Source organism: Rhinopithecus bieti, unplaced genomic scaffold, assembly GCF_001698545.2.
Source record: "Rhinopithecus bieti isolate Rb0 unplaced genomic scaffold, ASM169854v2 scaffold_31548, whole genome shotgun sequence".
In the NCBI taxonomy this organism is placed as follows: Eukaryota; Metazoa; Chordata; class Mammalia; order Primates; family Cercopithecidae; genus Rhinopithecus; species Rhinopithecus bieti.
The window spans coordinates 5,274,181-5,285,963 of record NW_016814470.1 but is presented as its reverse complement, the minus strand read 5'-3'; the positions used below and the strand labels follow the sequence as shown (position 1 = coordinate 5,285,963).

Below are 11,783 nucleotides of genomic sequence, written 5' to 3'. Positions count from 1 at the left end.
TTTTGAGAGGGAGTCTCGCTGTGTCGCCCAGGCTGAAGCACAGTGGCATGATCTCGGGTCACTGCAAGCTCGGCCTCCCCCGGGTTCACATCATTCTCCTGCCTCAGCCTCCCAAGTAGCTGGGACTATAGGCGCCCACCACTGCGCCCAGCTAATTTTTTTTATTTTTAGTGGAGACAGGGTTTCACCATGTTGGCCAGGATGGTCTTGATCTCCTGACCTCGTGATCCGCCCGCCTTGGCCTCCCAAAGTGCTGGGATTACAGGCATGAGCCACCACGCCCGGCCTAATTTCCAAGTTTTCTCGAGTTTGGTCCAAAGCAAGAGCATAAGAAAAAATGTTCTGCTGAACTAAAATAAACTTTTTTAGAAATATAAGAGCTCTACATCATACCAACCAAAAGTTTATAACATTAGAAGAAAAACAGTGGATGCTAAAAATAAAACTTATAAACGTATAATAATATAGTAAATGTACCTCTGAGCATCCAGCTTGGGTATATTTCTTTTAACTGTTCTCTTTGGAGGTACAGGAACAAGTGCTCCACTTCCTGACTCTGGTGAAACATACCAAGATTCAGTATTACTGTATTTAAATAATTTGTATTATTTATTTTGTATCATTTCCAAGCTGATAAGATAACTAAACATGGGACACCTTTTTTTGAAACAGGGTCTCACTCTGTTGCCCATGCTGGAGTGCAGAGGTGAGATCTTGGCTCACTGCAGCCTCAAACTCCTGGGCTCAAGTGATTCTTCTGCCTTAGCATCCTGAGTATCTGAAACTACAGGAGTGGCCTACCACATGTGGGTAATTTTTAAATCTTTAGCAGAGACGAGGTCTTGCTATGTTGCCCAGGCTGGTCTTGAAATCCTGGGCTCAAGCCATCCTCCTGCCTTGGCCTCCCAAAGTGCTGAGATTACAGGCAGGACCCAGTGTGCCCAGCCTCCCTTTTTTTTCCTTTTTTTTCCTCAAATACCTTTTACCACAGCCTCCTTTTACCACAGCCACCACGCCCCGGCTAATTTTTGTATTTTTAGTAGAGACGGGGTTTCACCATGTTGGCCAGGCTGGTCTCAAATTCCTGACCTTTTGATCCACCTGCCTCGGCCTCCCAAAGTGCTGGAATTACAGGCATGAGCCGCTGTGCCCGGCCTCACAGCCTCCTTTTTAAAACTCTCTATACATACCTTCATCAGGCTCAATTCCTTCACCGTCTTGTCTCTCTGGAGAGACTGGAGGTGGGAAAGGAGGAAAAGTTTCATCTTCTACATGCTCATAATCTGGTAGGTCAATCATGCCATTCTCCTGTGGTTCTAGCATCTTTTCCTCTAAGGGAAAAAATGTAAAGTTATTTGTATTCATCCAAATAGTCTCCACTATATAGACAAGTTCTACCCGCAGCCATTTCATGTGTTTCAATCAGTTAGACCACATTTCAAACTTACACATCATGAAAAGTAGAGAAGATACTAATTATGAAAAAAAAGGACTAGACTAGAAATCAGAACTAAGTTCCAAGGTAGACCCTAACACTAAATATCTATATCATTTTGAACAAATCGTTGTACCTCAACTACTGAGCTTCCCCTACCATAAAAAGATAAATTTTGGGCCGGGCGCCGTGGCTCATGGCTATAATCCCTTTGGGAGGCCAAGGCGGGCGGATTACCTGAGGTCGGGAGTTTGAGAACAGCCTGACCAACATGGAGAAACCCGTCTCTACTAAAAATACAAAATTAGCCGGGCGTGGTGGCACATGCCTGTAATCCCAGCTACTTGGGAGGCTGAGGCAGAAGAATCGCTTGAATCTGGGGGGCAGAGGTTGCAGTGAGCCGAGATCGTGCCATTGCACTCCAGCCTGGGCAACAAGAGCGAAACTCCATCTCAGAAAAAAAGAAAAAAGATAAATTTGACTTTTCAGAGGGTTTCAAACTGTGATCCAATAGGGTATGAAATACGCAGGATATAGGTACTTCACCCCCACTTCAAGTAGAGCAGCTTAAAAAAAAAAAAATCTGCCGGGCACGGTGGCTCACGCCTGTAATTCCAGCACTTTGGGAAGCTAAGGCGGGTGGATCACAAGGTCAGGAGATGGAGACCATCCTGTGAATGGTGAAACCCATTTCTACTAAAAATACAAAACATTAGCCGGGCTTGGTGGCGGGCGCCTGTCGTCCCAGCTACTCGGGAGGCTGAAGCAGGAGAATGGTGTGAACCCGGGAGGCGGAGGTTGCAGTGAGCCAAGAGCACGCCACTGCACTCCAGCCTGGGCCACAGAGCAAGACTCCATCTTAAAATAAATAAATAAATAAAAAATTTAAAAATCTGTTTATATACACCTACTATGTGCCCACAAAAATTAAAAGTAAAAAAAAAAATTTTTTAATGTGTTTACATATTGGTGTTCTAGGTAAGGCTTCCTTTAAAGAATAGGAAATTATCCTCAGGTTGGTAACTCGAAAGAATGTTTTTCAGTACTGCCTTACTTCTCAGTAACAACTGACACTTTCAGTCAGTTTTTTCTGGGAAAAATGTTTACCTTAACTTTTAAAACACAGTACTCACCTGGCTTTCCTCCCTTTCTGGGCACTCCTCCTGGATTTTCTTTGCAGGTTTATCTTCTAACCTGGCCATTAAGTATCCAAGACTCCATCCTAGAACTTCTTCATTCATTTATGCATAGTTTTAATAAGTACTTATTTATAGATGACTCCCTGATTTTCATCTCTACCGTAGGCCTTGACTCTCCGATCCAGATCACTATTTCCCATTTTACACCTCCTAAATGCCTGAAAGGCACCTGTAATTCAACATGTACAAAACCAAACTTCTAAATTTTCCTAATTCAGTGAATGACATCTATCCAGCTAAGCAATTCAGAAACCTACAAGTCATCTTTAGCAATTCCTTCCCTCTATCCCACAGATCCTGCCCATTTTATTTCCTAAATATCCCTTGAATCTATTTCTCCTTATCTCTATAACCACTTCCCAACATTTCTTGCTTGCATTACTCCACTACTGTCATCCACTCTTGCCTTCTTCAATTGTCCGTATTACATCTAGGCTGAATCTGAAAATGTAAAGCTGATCACCTCACTTGGCTTAAGTATTTCAATGGTTTCTGATTGCTCTTAAGATAAAGACAAAACTCCAAGGCCCTATGTGATCTGGCCTCTTACAACCTCACCAACCTCACTTCACACTACTCTATGCTTTTTCTTTCCTTGAAAGAGCTATATTCCTCAGGCCACTAGATCTTTACAAATACTATTTCCTGTCTTGAAAAAGCTATTCCTTGACTCCTAATCTCTTTCAGATATCAACTATCTCCTTTTCAAAAGTTTACCTCAATTTCTCTAAATCCTTCTTTAGTAAGCATTCATAGTGTCAAGTACAAACGTCATGGCACTTATCCAGTTTCAATATCAGGTATTATTTAGAGTTATTTATTGTTCGTCTCCCAAACTAGACTGTAGCTCAAAAAGGGCAACCAGGTAGGTCTCTCTGTGCTACACAGCTCGAACCCCAGTGCTGGTACACAGCAGGTGAAGGTGATCAATATATATTTGATGAATGATAGAATGCAAAAAAATAATTCCAAAGTTTCCCCAAATTGGAGTTAGATGATCTTTAAAATCTCACTAATCCTAAATTTCGACTACCATAAATATAAAAGCAAAGCATCGGCTGGGCGCGGTGGCTCACGCCTGTAATCCCAGCACTATGGGAGGCCGAGGCGGATGGATCATGAGGTCAGGAGTTCAAGACCAGCCTGGCCAACACAGTGAAACCCCGTCTCTACTAAAAATACAAAAAAAATTAGCCAAGTGTGGTGGCGGGCGCCTGTAGTCCCAGCCCAGCTACTCCAGAGGCTGAGGAAGGAGAATCGTTTGAACCCAGGAGGCGGAGCTCGCAGTAAGCCAAGACCGCGCTATGGCACTTCAGCCTGGGCGACAGAGCCAGACTCCGTTTCAAAAAAAAAAAAATAAAGCAAAGCATCAATTCCCGATCATGACCCACTGTAGCCTCAAGTAAGCTACAAGAATCTATACTAGGGTTCAGAACTTTGAGGCTGACAGCGAGCTTTGAGTTTGATGACAGTACCTAAAATATATTAAGTGCACTCAAGCACTGGCCAAGCACGGGGTGGGATTGTCAGGAAACTGTTATTTCTTCTATTTGTAGTGAATAAGATGCTCAACAGACGACTTTTACTACTCTGCGTCAGTGGTCGCATAACTGTCTCTTTTTAGACATTTATGAAATTGTGTGAACTTCCTCCTCTACTCCTCAAACTCCCAGAAGAGTGAAGGTAACAAATGTTATGTCCAAACCACGGTTTGTTCCCAGACCCTGTTTTCCAATGCCCACCTCTTTTCCAAGAAGTCCAAAGAGACGGCCCTCATCGCAAAGGAAGTGCTACCGTGCTGCCTCGATGTCCCCCTTGGGTGCCACCCCTGAAACATCGAACCTCCTATACCTCTTCCTCAGCCGTCCCCCTCATCCTCGATCCCCGCCTATCCTCTCTTTAACTTCATTCATTCATCCAACATTCGCTGGGCGCTTTCTACATTGACACGCCCCGGACAGAAGACTGGGGTAAAGATGATGAGGAACACATTCCCTCCCGCTAAGGGGCTTGGCAGAGTAAGAGGCAGCCCAAAACCTAAGCAACCGGGACACGCGCCCAACCCCGCCTCTCCAGGCCAGGTCAGGTCGACTCCCCAGCCTTCTGACCCGCTGCGACAATTAGGCTTTCCCGCTCGTCCGTCTGGCTCCCTGGCTCGTCCGTCTGGCTCCCTGGCTCGTCCATCTGGCTCCCTGGCTAGTCCCTCTGACTTCCCTCTCCCCGCAAGAACTTCACTGGCCCGCCAGTCAGTTCTCACCTCACGCAGAAAACACCGGCCACAGAGCGTACCTCGACGTGCAGACAAACGCGCTTCTCGCGATACTCGGGAACTCCCGGGGCAAGAAAGGCCCGCAGCGTTTGGCGCCAAATCCGCGCGCGAGCTGGGCGGGACCTGCAAGACCCGCCTCTCAGGTTCCGCCCACCACGCCGGTCCCGCCTCCGGTCCCACTGTTTCCGCCCTACTGAATTCTTCAGAGGGCCTCCTTATTTGCATAAAGCTAATACTAGTTATTCTGGGCTTTTTTTTTTTCTTGAGACTAAGTCTCGCTCTATCACTCAGGCTGGAAAGCAGTGACTCGATCTCGGTTGACTAGTCTCTAGCTCCCGGACTGAAACGATCCTCCCACCTCAGCCTCTCTTCCCCGAGAAGGCCTCTCTTCCCCGACTACAGCCTCTCTTCCCCGACTACACCCAGCTAATTTTTGTTTTAATGGGTTTGTTTGTTTGTTTTGCAAAGACGGCGATTAGCTGCCCAGGCTGGTCTCGAACTCCTTGGCTCAAGAGATCTTACCGCCTCAGCTTCCCAAAGTGCTGGGATTACAGGCGTGAGCCACCGCGCCCGGCACTTTAAACCTTGGAAATAGGTCTCAGTTTTTGGAAAACTGAGTTGTGGGAGGAGGAAAAAGGACAAAGGCAAGCAATAGTGAATCAGAAATTACCGCTTCTTCAGAGTTCATAGCAGAATGCCTCGAACTCTGAGTTTCATGAATTGTTTATTGAATAATAAACTGAGAAAAGAGGTGGTAAAGAGAGGAAAAACAGGGTTGAGTGTAGACACCGGCCGGGTGCGGTGTGGCTCACGCCTGTAATCCCAGCACTTTGGGAGGCCCAGGCGGGCGAATCTATTGAGCCCAGAAGTTCAAGGCTGCAGTGACTAGGATCGCACTGTTGGCGATCCAGCTGGAGATCCAGCCTGGGTGACACAGTAACACCCTGTCGCAAAAAAAAAAAAAAAAAAAAAAAAGTGAGAGTGTGAATGTAAACAAAAGAAAATGTCAAAATATGTTACTTGGGACCAGATGCGGTGGCTCATGCCTGTAATCCCAGCAGTTTGGGAGGCCGAGGCGGGCAGATCACGAGGTCAGGAGTTCGAGACCAGCCTGGCCAACATGGTGAAACCCCATCTCTACTAAAAATACAAAAATTAGCACGGTGTGGTGGCGTGCGCCTGTAATTCCAGCTACTCAGGAGACTGAGGCAGGAGTATTGCTTGAACCTGGGAGGTAGAGGTTGCAGTAAGCCGAGATCATGCCACTGCACTCCAGCCCTGGCGACAGAGCAAGACTCTGTCTCAAAAAAAATGTCATTTGGTCAGACTTGGTGGCTCATGCCTGTAATCTCAGCACTTTGAGAGGCTGAGGCAGGAGAATTGGTTGAGCCCAGGAGTTCAAAACCAGCCTGGGCAACATACTGAGATTCTGTCTCTATTAAATAAAGAGAAAACATTTTTTTAAAAGTTAACTTTTCCATTTTAAAATAGTGAGTCCAAATATATTTGTATTTGTTTGTATACACACAAACATACACACACAATCTCAGAAAAATATATAACTAGAACCTATGCAATGAAAGTGGCATATGGGATAGAGTGGGATGGGAACTTAACTATAATTTTTTTTGAACATACAAATGTATTAACTATTCAAAAGCTAAATTTAAAATGTTATCTGAAGCAAATATAGCATCATTAAGATTTGCCAAACCTAGAAGATAATTAGGGAATACTGGCAGCATTATTTTCTCCACTTTTCTTTCTCTCTTTTTTTTTTCTTCTTCTTCTTTAAGACGGTCTCACTTTGTTGCTGAGGCTGCAATGCAGTGGTGCAATCACAGCTAGAATCAGGTGATCCTCTCTCCCCAGCCTCCCAGGTAACTGGCACTACAGGCTCACACCACCACACCCAGCTAATTTTTTAAATTTTTTGTAGAGACAGGAGTTTCACTGTGTTGCCCAGGCTGGTCTCCAAAGCCTGGGCTCCAGCTACTTTTCTGTAGCATGATGAAACATTTTTTAAAAAATTTAAAAAGCAAGGCTGGGTGTGGTGGCTCATACCTGAAATCCCAGCACTTTGGGAGGCCAAGGTGGGTACCTGAGTTCGAGACCAGCCTGGCCAACATGGTGAAACCCTACCTCTACTAAAAATACAATAATTACCTAGGTGTGGTGGGTGCCTTCCTGTAAGCCTAGCTACTCCGGAGGCTGAGGCGGGAGAATCGCTTGAACCCAGGAGGCGGAGATCGCAGTGAGCCAAGATCGCACCACTGCACTCCAGCCTGAGCAATACAACTAGACTCTGCCTCAAAACAAAAAAAAGTTTAAAAAGCACTGAGTCCCGGATGTCGAGGCTGCAGTGATCACGCTACTGCACTCCAGCCTGGGTAACAGAGTGAGACCCTGTTTCAAAACACACACACACACACACACACACACACACACACACACACAAAGATAGAAATTACCAATTTGTGGCCGGGCACGGTGGCTCAAGCCTGTAATCCCAGCACTTTGGGAGGCCGAGACGGGCGGATCACGAGGTCAGGAGATCAAGACCATCCTGGCTAACATGCTGAAACCCCGTCTCTACTAAAAATACAAAAAACTAGCCGGGCGACCTGGCGGGCGCCTGTAGTCCCAGCTACTCGGGAGGCTGAGGCAGGAGAATGGCGTAAACCCGGGAGGCGGAGCTTGCAGTGAGCTGAGATCCGGCCACTGCACTCCAGCCTGGGCGACAGAGCGAGACTCCGTCTCAAAAAAAAAAAGAATCTCATGCTGGACGTGGTGGCTCACGCCTGTTATCTCAGCACTTTGGGAGGCCAAGGTGGGAAGATTGCTTGAGTCCAGGACTTTGAGACCAGCCTGGCCAATATAGTGAGACCTTGCCTCTGCAAAAAATATACCAAATTAGCCAGGCGTGGTGTTGTGCTCCCGCAGTCCTTAAGCTACTCACGAGGCTGGGGTGGGAGGATCTCTTGAGCCTGGGAGATTGTGGCTGCAGTGAGCTGAGATGGCACCCCTGACCTTCAGCCTGCACGACAGAGCAAGNAAAAAAAAAAAAAAAAAAAAAAAAAAAAATTCAACAATTAATAAAATTAACATAAATTTAGTTTTTTTCGTTCTTGAGACAGTCTTGTTCTGTCGCCCAGGATGGAGTGCAGTGGTGCAATCTTGGCTCACTGCAGCCTTGATCTCCTGGGTTCAAGAGATTCTCTGCCTCAGCCACTTGAATAGCTGGGATTATAGGCATGCACCACCATGTCCAGCTAATTTTGTATTTTTTTGTATTTAGTAGAGATGGGGTTTCACCATGTTGGTCAGGCTGGTCTCAAACTGACCTCAAGTGATGCATCTGCCTCAGCCTACCAAAGTGCTGGGATTACAGGCGTGAGTCACCGCACCAGGCCTAAAAGTAATGTGAATTTGAAATGGGAAATTTCTGTTTCAGTAGTCTGAATTATTGAGACAAGAGGCATTCTTTTAATTATCAAGGTAAGTTTATATACTATACTTTTTGACTAATAAATGTAAAAGCACTCTGAGAAGTTAAAAAAAGTTATATACTTTCCCCATGTTGCCCCCAGCCTGCCAAAACGAACAGAGCAGATACTCTTTAAATCTCAGTTCCATCACTTACTGGTTGGTGATTTTAACTCTGATTCAGTTTCCTTTTTTTTTTTTTTTTGATCACCTGAGTTGGAGTGCAGTGACACTGTAACCGTGAACTCCTGATCTCAGGTGATCTTCCTAACTAGGCCTCCCAAAGTCCTGGGATTATAGACATGAGTCACCCCACCTAACCCAGTTTCCTCATAGGGTTGTAAGGAGGAGTAAAAAACAATATTTAATGGCATGTTACTGTAGCATCGCAGCTACTTTAGTCCGAGGCAGGAAGATTACTTGAGCCCAGGAGGTCAAGGCCAGCCTAAGCAACAGGGACATCCTATTCCTAAAAATTAAAAATAAATGTAAAAGATATTAATGTTTTCCATAATTATCCACATGATTTTTAGAATGTTTCACCCTTTTAGAAAATGTAAAGATTTTGGCCGGGCATATTGGCTCACACCTGTAATCCCACCACTTTGGGACGCTGAAACAGTAGGATTGATTAAGCCCAGGAGTTCCAGACCAGCCTGGGAAACATGGTGAATGAAACCCCATCGCTACAAAAAAGTAAGAAAAGAAAACGTAAAGATTCTGTTAAGTAATTGTTTGTTGTTTTATCTGAGTTACAACCACAGTTGTAAGTCATTGATATTGTCAATAACTAATTGTTCACTGGATGCAGTGGCTCTTGCCTGTAATCTCAGCACTTTGGGAGACCGAGGCAAGTGGATCACATGAGGCCAGGAGTTCAAGACCAGCCTGGCCAAAATAACGAAACACCGTCTCTACTGAAAAAACAAAAAATTAGGCCTGATGCAGGTGGCTCAGTCCTGTAATCCCAGCACTTTGGGAGGCCAAGGTAGGCAGATCAGCTGAGATTAGGAGTTCAGCCTGGCCAACATGATGAAACCTCGTTTCTACTAAAAATACAAAATTAGCCTGTTGTGGTGGTGGGTGCCTGTAATCCCAGCTACTAGGGAGGCTGAGGCAGGAGAATCGCTTGAACCCAGGAGGCGGAGGTTGCAGTAAGCCGAGATTGCACCACTGCACTCCAGCCTGGGCTAGAGAAGGAGACTCCATCTGAAATAAATAAATAAGAATTAGCTGGGCATAGTGGCACACACCTGTAACCCCAGCTACGTGGAAGGCTGACGAATGAGGATCACTTGAATCTGGGAGGCGGAGGTTGCAGTGAGCAGAGATCGTGCCACTGCATTTCAGCCTGGGCAACAAAGTGAGACTCTGTCTCAAAAAATAAAAAGGTGAAACTGAACATTTTAGTACCTTGTTCAGATGTATCCAAAACCTAGAAGTTTAGGATCATTACTAAGTATTCCTTATTCTCTTTTCATTTTTCATAACCTTTCTATTGTAATTTTTTTTTTTTTTTTGGAGATGGAGTCTCACTCTGTTGCCCAGGCTGGAGTGCAATGGCCCCATCTCCACTCACCACAACCTCTGCCTCCCAGGTTCAAGCGATTCTCCTGCCTCAGCCTCCCGAGTAGCTAGGATTACAGGCATGCACCACCACGTCCAGCTAATTTTGTATTTTTAGTAGACACGGGGTTTCTCCATGTTGGTCAGGCTGGTCTCGAACTCCCAACCTCAGGTGATCCACCTGCCTCAGCCTCCCAAAGTGCTGGGATTACAGGCGTGTGGGAGGCCGAGGCGCATGGATCACTAGGGCTCAGGAGTTTCAGACCAGCCTGGGCAACACACTGAAACTCCATCTTGTGCCTGGTCTATCTATTTATTTATTTATTTATTTATTTATTTATTTATTTATTTATTTAATGGCTGGAGTGAAGTGGCTCAATCTCGGCTCACTGCAAACTCCGCCTCCCAAGTTCAAACAATTCTCCTACCTCAGCTTCCTGAGTAGCTAAGATTACAGGTGCCTGCCTCCATGCCAGCTAATTTTTGTATCTTTAGTGGAGATGGGTTTCACCATGTTGGGCAGGCTGGTCTCGAACTTCTGACCTCAGGCAATCCGCCGGGCTTGGCCTCCCAAAGTGCTGGGATTGCAGGCATGAGTCACCACGCCTGGCTTGTAAACAGTTTTTTTTTGTTGTTGTTGGTTTATTTTTTTAGACGGAGTCTAGCTCTGTCGCCCAGGCTGGAGTGCAGTGGCCGGATCTGGGCTCACTGCAAGCTCCGCCTCCCAGGTTCACGCCATTCTCCTGCCTCAGCCTCCCGAGTAGCTGGGACTACAGGCGCCTGCCACCACACCTGGCTAGTTTTTTGTATTTTTTAGTAGAGATGGAGTTTCACCGTGTTAGCCAGGATGGTCTTGATCTCCTGACCTTGTGATCCGCCCGTCTCGGCCTCCCAAAGTGCTGGGATTACAGGCTTGAGCCACCGTGCCCGGCCTGTAAACAGTTTTATACTGTTAAACAAAATAGTGAGAGGACATTGCTATGGACTAACCTCCCACACTAGGCCTGAACAGGCCAGACCAAATCAAAATGGAGTCACTCTGAGCCAGTTCTGGTTCTGAGGGCTGCCCAGTTCACAATTGTTCTTTGTTCTTTCCTCAGTTCAACTGTGCTAAATATCATCTGCTTCAAGTTTCTATTTTATTTATTTACATTTTGAGAGACAGTCTCACTCTATTGCCCAGGCTGGAGTACAGTGGCATAATCATGGTTCACTGCAGCCTTGACCTTTTTGGGCACAGATGATCCTCCCACCTCAGCCTCCCGAGTAGCTGGGACCACAGGCATGCGTCACAGCACCCAGCTAATGTAGAGATAGAGTTTCAATGTGTTGCCCAGGCTGGTTTGAAACTCCTGAGCTCTAGTAATCCACCCACCTTGGCCTCCCAAAGTGTTGGGATTACAGGCATGAGCCACTGCGCCTGGACTGTGTTTTTTTTGAGATGGAGTCACACTCCATCGCTCAGGCTGGAATGCATTGGCACAATCTCAGCTCACTGCAACCTCTGCCTCCTGTGTCCAAGCAATTCTCCCACCTCAGCCTTTTGAGTATCTGGAATTACAGGCATGTGCCACCAAAAGAAAGAAATTCTTGAGAATAGGTAATTTATAAAGAAAGCAGACTTTTTTTTTTTTTTTTTTTTTTGAGATGGATTCTCACTCTGTCACCCAGGCTGGAGTGCAGTGGCATGATCTTGGCTCACCACAACCTCTGCCTCCTGGGTTCAAGCTGTTCTCCTGCCTCAGCCTCCCAAGTAGCTGGGATTACAGGCATGCACCACGACGCCCAGCTAATTTTTTTTTTTTTTTTTTTTTTGATTTTAGTAGTG

General features: G+C 45.9%; 1 long non-coding RNA gene across 1 annotated transcript in view; it reads right to left on the bottom strand.

The window, feature by feature from the left end:
- Positions 1 to 469: 469 nt before the first annotated feature.
- LOC108514676 (uncharacterized) overlaps positions 470 to 11,783 on the bottom strand; it is a 32,591-nt gene continuing 21,277 nt past the window's right edge. The window contains exons 2-5 of the long non-coding RNA XR_001881289.1: positions 4,892 to 5,026; positions 2,569 to 2,803; positions 1,191 to 1,331; positions 470 to 556 (exon numbers count right to left, since the gene is read on the bottom strand). This is a non-coding gene — a long non-coding RNA (uncharacterized LOC108514676). The remainder of the gene's footprint in view (positions 557 to 1,190; positions 1,332 to 2,568; positions 2,804 to 4,891; positions 5,027 to 11,783) is intronic.